At 32.2% G+C, this 8,950-nt stretch overlaps 1 non-coding gene and 1 pseudogene across 1 annotated transcript; one reads left to right on the top strand and one right to left on the bottom strand.

Annotated features, from left to right (window-relative positions):
• Positions 1–3,008: 3,008 nt before the first annotated feature.
• LOC120601437 (uncharacterized) lies at positions 3,009–3,127 on the bottom strand (annotated as a pseudogene).
• Positions 3,128–4,393: 1,266 nt separating this feature from the next.
• LOC120601411 (small nucleolar RNA SNORA77) lies at positions 4,394–4,519 on the top strand. Its single transcript, XR_005652437.1, has one exon. It is a non-coding gene; the product is annotated as a small nucleolar RNA SNORA77 (small nucleolar RNA).
• The last annotated feature ends 4,431 nt before the right edge of the window (positions 4,520–8,950 follow it).

Here is an 8,950-nt window from a genome sequence, read left to right as displayed (position 1 = left end):
TGAAGTAGAAGCCCAGAGAGAGGTAGGTGTAGGAGGCTTGCAGATGCAGGTTAACCAGGCAGTTGACGCGGTCTCCACCTTGGTGGAATAATTCTGACAGATTTGAGAGTTCATGGTTGTTCGGAAATAAGGAATTAAGCTCAGAACACATTGTTGGCTGGTCTCAGAGGCCAACAATGGCTGAGAAGGTTCCGAAGGTTGAGACTGGAAAAGAGGTTGGAGGGTGATCAGAGGCTGGAATAAGGAGTGTCCTGGGTCTGTTCTACCCAAACACTGTCAAAGCAAAAGACAGATCTGAAGGCATGCTAGAAGCTCTTTAAAAACCTTGTACGTATAGTAGATTTGTTTTTGTAAAATTCTTCAGGTTAAATATGCTATTTGGATATACATGTTTAAAAATTCTCCTAAGTTACACCTCCAATGCTAAGGTGGGTTATAGTTTTACCTTCCCTTTCACTCTCTCACATCTCAAATCTTTGACTTATATGTGTTTTTATCTATACTTTAACTTACTTGTATTTATAATTCCTACTATTCAATAAGATTTTAGTAGTATTTTTTCTCTAAAATGTACTTTTTAGCTGCATAGAACAGAATACACATACATACATATACACAGAATACATATAAATGTGTATATGGACATGGATGTATTATATATACATTCATCCATCTATACACACATTTTATTCCCAGTAACAGCTCCATCTATTTATGAGTGAAAAGAGATAAAACATGTAAAACTCTTAGAACAAAGCCAGAATATAAAAAATGCATAATTAATATTTATAGAATTCCATTGCACATTTACATTAACATTTAAACATTACCTTATATAACAGTTCATACTAAGAAATTTTAAGCAAACATACTGGAAATACCATTTAAAAAAGGCAATTTAACATTTTTAACGTTTCATCTAAAAGCTATTAAAATCAGTATTCTAATTTAGTTAGTAACAATTACTGATATGATTTTTAGAGATTCTTGAACAGTCTGATAACTTCAAATAAATATGTTTACACCAACCAAGGATTACCAACAATGTCTTAAAGTCATCTTCAGAGGGCTATAGAATAACGACTTCGATTAGAAAATCTAAACCATGTCTATATACAGATGTCATTTAAATTGGGTTAATACTAGGTTTAGGGAAGAAAAAAATTAGTCAAAAATTGGGTTGGTTTTGTTTACTAAACCAATTGGCTGATTATCTGAAACTTTTGCATTGCTATTATCTGGAAACAAAATGTAACTTTTGGGCATTCTTCTATGGCGAATCCAATACATGAAGAGATAAAAAACACAAACCAGACAAAAGGTCATTTGATATAATTTCTGAACACTTAAACTTTGAAAATTAATACGATAAATTTATTTTTTACTCTATCGATCTTTTCAATTGTAGTTGTGAAACAAAGAATAAAAACTTATTTAATACTTAGAATAAATCTTAACTCTGCATTGTCAACTGAATTAATGATTCACTCTATTTTCATTGTCAACTGAATTAATGATTCACTCTATTTTCTAAGAGGGTCTCAGGAAAAACAATGCTTTACAGTATCAGTTTGACAGTGGTGTTGCCAATATAAATGTCAACATGATAATGAGGGTATAAGTCTAATCTCTACATATTAATAAATTGACATAAACAATGAACGTTATAAATTGAGAATTTTAGTTTTATAAGGACACTCACAAAAGAATCATAAATAAATAAATACATACATACATACATACATAAATACATAAATAAAAAAATACTAGATATATTTACTGTTTATCATTATCCTCAACATTCTGGTGTCATGTCAACGAAAGTCATCAAATAAAGAAAAGAATATTTGCTAAAGTAAATGTTCATCATCTGCACAATACAATTGTTTTTGTATCTCAACATCATGGTTTGTATAAATTTTCTTACTGAATTTCAATCTCAAATACTTACAATATATATCTGAAGTTTGAAATTTCCTACTGACAGTGTGAGCAATGTCACTTCAATTCCAAAATTAATGTAATTATTGGTATTTGGGCTGCTATTAATGTTCTGATTTTGATTTGGATGTAATTGTGTTAAATTTTAGGAAATTCATGATTATACTTCAATTAAATTTTGAAAAAAAAAATGCCTGTGGGAATCAATCTGGAACCTAAAGCAAAAATAGTGTAAATGATTTATAAAGACTAAAAGTAGGATGCAGCTTCACATTTTCATATCTTCATATCTTTTAGAAATAGGAACAGTAATATAGAAACACTTAAATATTTTACTACCAGAGAATAAGGAGAAAAACCTCACTGTTGGTGGTTACATAAACTGAACTGATACCTTCTTCATAGGCCTTAATTGAAATAACAGACTGGCTTATCAAATAGTAAGTTTTTATCACATTAAGTTTTAAAGAATGGGATATTATTATTATTATTATTATTATTATTATTATTCTGCTTGGATTTTGTTGCCTCTTTGTCTAAAGATGAATAGAGTGACTTAAATTGGCCAAACTAGATTAAAAATTATGGCTTTAGTACTTGGCAAAGAAGATTCTCTATGTTTCAGTGGATGGAACAAGGAATCCAGTTTCCCCAGAGGATTTCTGCAGCTCAGATATCTTTTGACCATGAGAGAAATCAACCTGAAGACCAAGCTGTCACATCTAAGATGACATAGTAAAAATGTGGAAAATATCTTGATCTTTGATGACTTGTTTAGCTACTGGATTCTCTATCCATCTCTCAAAAGATTTTGTTGTGCGATAATAACTTTCCCCACTGTTTAAGCCAGGTACAGTCAGAAATTATCATTACATAGAAAATCTTCCTGATACTGACAAATTCTATTTATTTATTTACTTATTTATTTAATTTATTTATTCATTATTTTTATTTATTATTATTATTATTTTTTTATGCAAGGGAACCCTTGGTTGACCTCACAGATTGCAAGGACCTTGTCAGCTTACAATCCCTTATTATTATTATTTTTTACTTATTAATTTTTATGCCTATAGCACCTGGTCTTCCTAGGTGGTCTCCCATCCAAGTACTAAACAGGCCCTACCCTGCTTAGCTTCCAAGATCAGACAAAATTGGGCTTGTTCAGGGCAGCATGGCCATAGACTGATATTGACAAATTTTAAATACTCATTTTTTTTTTTCTCCTAAGCTGTATGCCCTTTGAAAATAGTTAATTCTATCTGAGGCTTGGTTTACTCAACTATAAAATTATTTGGCTGACCCATTCCAACACAAAATCATGTAATCATTTTCTGTAGATATAATGATCAAATTTAGTGATAAAAATGTGAGTATGCATAGCAGAGGCTTTTTGTAAACCACTTAAGCAATTTATGATGCAAATTATAGATTTTTTTCTCTATTCTCCAGAATCAAATATAGTATTATTTTCTTATATTTCTTCAAATTTCTAATGGTGAAGACTCCCTCTGAAACGATATTATAATTTTAGTTTTTAGCAATTCTTTTTGGTTGAAGTTACTGTGAATTAAGAAACCATCAAACTCAAACACATTTCTCACAATATCCCACCTCAGTCTCCAATGCAGTTGATGAGCCTGCTAATAAAAAAGCTAAAGAAATTATGTTTTTTTCCTTGATATCTAAGAACAGATGTGCATGATGGCTGTCTAGGGCAAAATGTAAATTTGGATATCCATATATTACACCTGACTCTTTTTTGCCTCCTGAAACACTCTCAATTAGGTTTTGGAGAGTGCTCTCCACAAGCAGTGTCACCATCTGCTCTTTTAACCAACTACCGATTTTTGCTAAACTAAATGGAGCTTTATAATGGGTTTTGCATTGTTATTTATTTAATTTTGTAGTTTAAGTCAAAAGGAGCAGTGCTAATGAACCTGTCACTTTCATCTTTTTTTTTTTCTTATAAACATAACTCTGCTCTTCCATTTTTATCAGATTTCTTATTAGCTTTTCTGAAGATTGTGAGACAATCTGTTTCAGTGCTTATTTTTCTCATCAGTGAGAATTACACCTGTCGACCTTTGAAGATTCCATATTCTTTGAAAAGAATCTGCTCAAGGAATATACCCATAATAAAGTTACATGACAGAAAAATTAAGTATAAAACAAAATACTCCATAAAATGTCAATTGCTCATAAGGAAAAAACATACATATAAAGTCTACTTTTGACCTTGAGATGTACTCAAAAGGAGGAAAAACAAAAAGACATGTCATAACTCTCATGTGTCATATATGCCTAAAAGCAGTATGTCTCTCTTGCCATGTAATTAATGTAATAATGATGATGATGTTAGCAATAATCAAATGTTTCTACATTGCCAAGTAGAAAAATAATAATAACAAGACTTTTATGATAATACTTCCCTTATAAGATTTTGCTTTATACAAACTCACTCTGTGCCTAGTTGGAGTCCCAAGCCAGGGCTTTTTCTGTCTGCCACAGAAACATTCCCAGGTGTTATAATTACTTTGACCTGTCAAGGGCGATGCGACTAAGCAGGGACACAGGGTGTTTTCTGGGGAAGGAAGGGCCATCTAGGCCCCGAGTCCGTGCTCAGTGGCCTGGCCTCGCTGTACTTGGGCAGGTGGTCAAGTCATGGTGTCTGACTAGAGTTCCACAGAGACCGAATGGGCTTCGAGAGGTCCTCATGGCCAGTTGCTTACTTGGGGCCGACAATGGCGGCCATAAGGAATGATCAGACGTAACCCAGCAGAAAGACCAAGGTCCCAAGCGTGACTACATGTTTATTTGGGTGACTCTGGAGACGTACAGTAGAACAGCAGCTTTTTCTGTGGTGAGTGTATCCCAGGCTCGCACGAGGCAAGATTGGGCAAAAAGCAATAAGGACGGGAAAATGGCTGAAAAGCTGGAAGTTTTTTCAGCAAAGGCAAGCCAGGAGTCCAAAGATGAGACCAAGGCAAAAGCTAAGGAGAAGTAATAAGTCCTCTGCCCATGTTGTTTTTCCCCTTCCTTTTCCTTTTTTTAAAAAAGTATGTTCTGCTCCTTCAAGTTGCTTTTATTCTGTTTTGTTTTTATAAGAGACTTTATATATAAAAAACTGAATTATAATAATAAAAAATTACTTAATCATGTAGAAAGATAATCTATAATATTAAATTAAATATGAATTCCTGATATTTTCATCTTGGCTTACATGGTCTCCTAGTCATTTTTTAAAAATTTTGATAATTTTTTCTCCATTAAATCTCAGCTTTTTCATGATTCAGAGACATAACATATAATGCATTATCTCTGCTTTGTTTCTCTTCTCTACCTGTCAAATTTTCATCAAATTTTGTCTATTCTAAGAAGACCTCTCTATTACCCACGCTGAATTTCTGATTTTTAATCTTTAGATTTCTTTGTTGTAGCTTAAAGAGATGTGTTTAATTGTAAATTTATGTGTATATTCACACCCCATAAATACATTGAACATTATTCAGATTAGAGAATGTGTTGTACTCATGTTTAAGTCACCTGAAAGTTTTGATAAGTACCTGAACCTATTTTTGACACTGGATTAATTATTCAGACTCATGAAAATATAATTTGTTGGAATTTTAATTTTTAATTAGGCTTGTAAATATTATTTTACTATTTAAGTTCTATTTTAGAAAAGCTCAGCTTATAATGTAATTGATAGACCAGTCAGAGCTACACAATATTTCAGAAAACAGGTCTTCTTATTCCTGGGTCTTTACTTTTTATGACTGGAACTAAATCTTTGTGCTATTAAATACATTGTCAGCGCCAAGCTGAGCAAGAAGGGAAGGTTTCAGCTGTGAGAGGCCTAATGGAAAGAACGCAGGAGGAACCAACATGAGAATGAAACGGTGGGCACCAACTTTATTGTGGGGAGCACACTTCTTTTGCAGGAAGTGCAGTTCTATTGCGGGGAGAACATTACTTCTTTTGCTCTTCTTCTGCTCCCCAGGGGACTGCATGGACTTTATATATGTCAGAGAACAATAGTGGCATTCTGTCACCCATGCGTGATATAATAAGCTGAATCATACTTATATAAATTAGATGCAGGCGCCCTACTATGTTAATATAACATTCCAAATCCGGAGCCCTATCCCTAGCCGCGAGCCTGGATCACAGCCAGACCTGGGACCCATATACATATTCCCCTAAATAAGCCATTTTGACTTTTTGGAAATAAATGCTGGAAGTTTTGCAAAACATGGCTATTCTTCAATGCTGCTCAGAATACCCAGATTCTTGGCTATGTTACACATGGATTGCTGAACTGTTCATCCCTGGGTCCCTATGAGCACTAATGAACCTTTCACACCTGGGCCAATTTAACCTTAAACCATGTTGCTCTTCAATTGCCTTATCTTACAGTATAATATGTCAATTTCTGAAAATTTTCAAGCAAAATAATAATAAATGTTTTATTAACACACATTTATCCAGCATCTACTAGGTAATAGGCAGTGTTCTTGGTGCTTTATGTTGTTATCTCATGTAATAATCATAACAAAACAAAAAGGTAACTTTTTTTACTATTATCCCCCAAACTCAAAGTCATAGAGGTTAAAAATATCCAAGATCATACTATTGTTGGGAGGTAGTAGAAGACAGGGTTTAAACCAAACTGTCTGACTTAGTAGTAGGCAGCTAAATTAATTCTCGGTTTGGGTGAGTGAAAAGGGAAACACTGATTTGTAACGTCTGAGGATTTCTGTGGTGTTAGTATTCCCATCATTTTCAAACTTAAGAAGCTACCAAAAGATCATTCCTGAACAAGGACTTGGGAAGAGATGTGTGCAGTGGGCCTTGAGAGCCTTAAATGACTTTGAAAATGAATCATTTTGCTTTCCCAAGCAAATCTCATACAACTCATCATGGAACCTTGCTCTTGTCATTTCCTCTATTTAAATATTACAATTTTTTATCTCTGGAAATAAGTGTTGTTCAACATATGCAAATCAATAAATGTGACATACTGCATTGATAGAATGAAAGATAAAAATCATATGATCATCTCAATAGATACAGAAAGAAACATTTGACAAAATACAGCTTTCTTTTATGACAAAAAAAAAAACCTCAACAAACTGGGTATAGCAAGAACATATCCCAATATAATAAAGTCCATATGTATATGACTAGCCTATATATTCAATACTCAATAGTGAAAGACTGAAAGGTTTTCCTCTTAGATCATAAACCAGACAAGGGAGCCCACTCACTACACTTATTTAACTTAGTACAGGAAGTCTCAGCTATAGCAATTATACAAGATAATAAAATAAAGATCCAAATCAGAAAGAAATTTAAATTAAAAAATAAAATAAAAGGCATCCAATTCAAAATGTAAAGTTGCCATTATTTACAGATGATATGATCTTATATAGAAAATTCTAAAGACGCAACCAAAAAAACTGTTCGAACTAAACAGATTCAATAAAGTCACAATAACTTTATTTAAACAATAAATTCAATAAAATCAACATACAGAAATGAATTGCATTTCTATAAACTAATAATGAAAACAAACAAAAAAGAAATAAAGAAATTATCCCACTCAACATATCCCACTCAAAAAACAATAAAATACAAATAAAAATTAACCAAGGAAGTAAAAGATCTATACAGTGAAAATTACAAGACTTTGAGGAAAGAAACTGAAGAAGACACAAACAAATGAAACTATATCTCATGTTCATGGATTGGAAGAATAAATATTGCTAAAATATCCATACTATAAATTCCAAAGACAACTATCGATCTAATGCAATCCATATCAAAATCGCAAAGACATTTTTCACAGAAATAGAAAAAAATCTTAAAATTTGTATGGAAGCACAGAAGATTCAAAATAGCCAAAGCAATCCTGAGAAAGAAGAACAAAGGCAGAGGCACCACACTTCCTGATTTCAAACTATATTACAAAGACATAATAATTAAGACAGTATGGTAATGTCATAAAAATAGACACATAAATCAATGAAGCAGTATCAAGGGCCCATAAATAAACCCATGCATATATATAAGCAACTGATGTTTTATAAGGGAGCTATGAAAGAATACTCCATGGAGAAAAGACAGTCTCTTCAATAAATGGAGTTGAGAAAATTGGATATTCACATGTGAAAGAATACTGAAAGTTATGATTCAGATTTCATTAAACTTCATGGGCCACAAAAAATATGTGGTACAATTTGAAACCATACAGGACTATTCATATCTTAATTGTCGCCATAATGGTAAAAATCTTTCGATTTAATCTGAGCTTTGATTTAATCTTATCTTTGCCATAAAAATGTCTTATTATGAATAAAAGACTTTTTACAAAGTTACTGTTTAATACTAATTTACCAGAAGCATTACATACTGCTATTTAATAACTATTTTAAATTTGTATTTAAATGTTTATTTATATAATATAATACCTCTTTTAATGTTTCAAGTAACTATGAAACACAAATTACCTTTTGATGTTTTATTGAACTTAACAGTTTGTTGGAACTGTCTTCTGAGATTAAATCTATTTTCTATCCATAGGAAGACATATCTTTAAAGATCAATTATAAGGTATGTTTCAGGTATGTTATTTGTAATATAAGGTGACAAAAATATAAGAATTAATTATTTAATAACTTTTAGCAGATGCAATATTATATCTATAATAATGTCAGTTATACTCAAATATACTCTCTTTAGTGTGGTCGATATTATTGCAGGTATTATATGCCTACACGTGAAGATAATCTAAAATATGTGTGGAGATTCAGAAACACTGGACTAAAGAAAAGGTTTGGGAAGAAGTTCTCCCTTCAAAGGCAGGAAATACCCCCCACCCCCAGATATGCATTGGTTTAACAATAAGAGAGTTTTGTAGTTTATTGAGAAGATATTATAAAATCACATACTCTGCTAGGTGATGCCACATAGAACTATTTTATGCGATACTTAGAAAATCAGAGGA

The sequence above is a fragment of the Pteropus medius genome, unplaced genomic scaffold (assembly GCF_902729225.1).
Source record: "Pteropus medius unplaced genomic scaffold, Ma_sr-lr_union100, whole genome shotgun sequence".
Classification (NCBI taxonomy): Eukaryota; Metazoa; Chordata; class Mammalia; order Chiroptera; family Pteropodidae; genus Pteropus; species Pteropus medius.
Note: the sequence above shows the minus strand (reverse complement) of the source record. Positions and strands in the feature narration are given on the sequence as shown.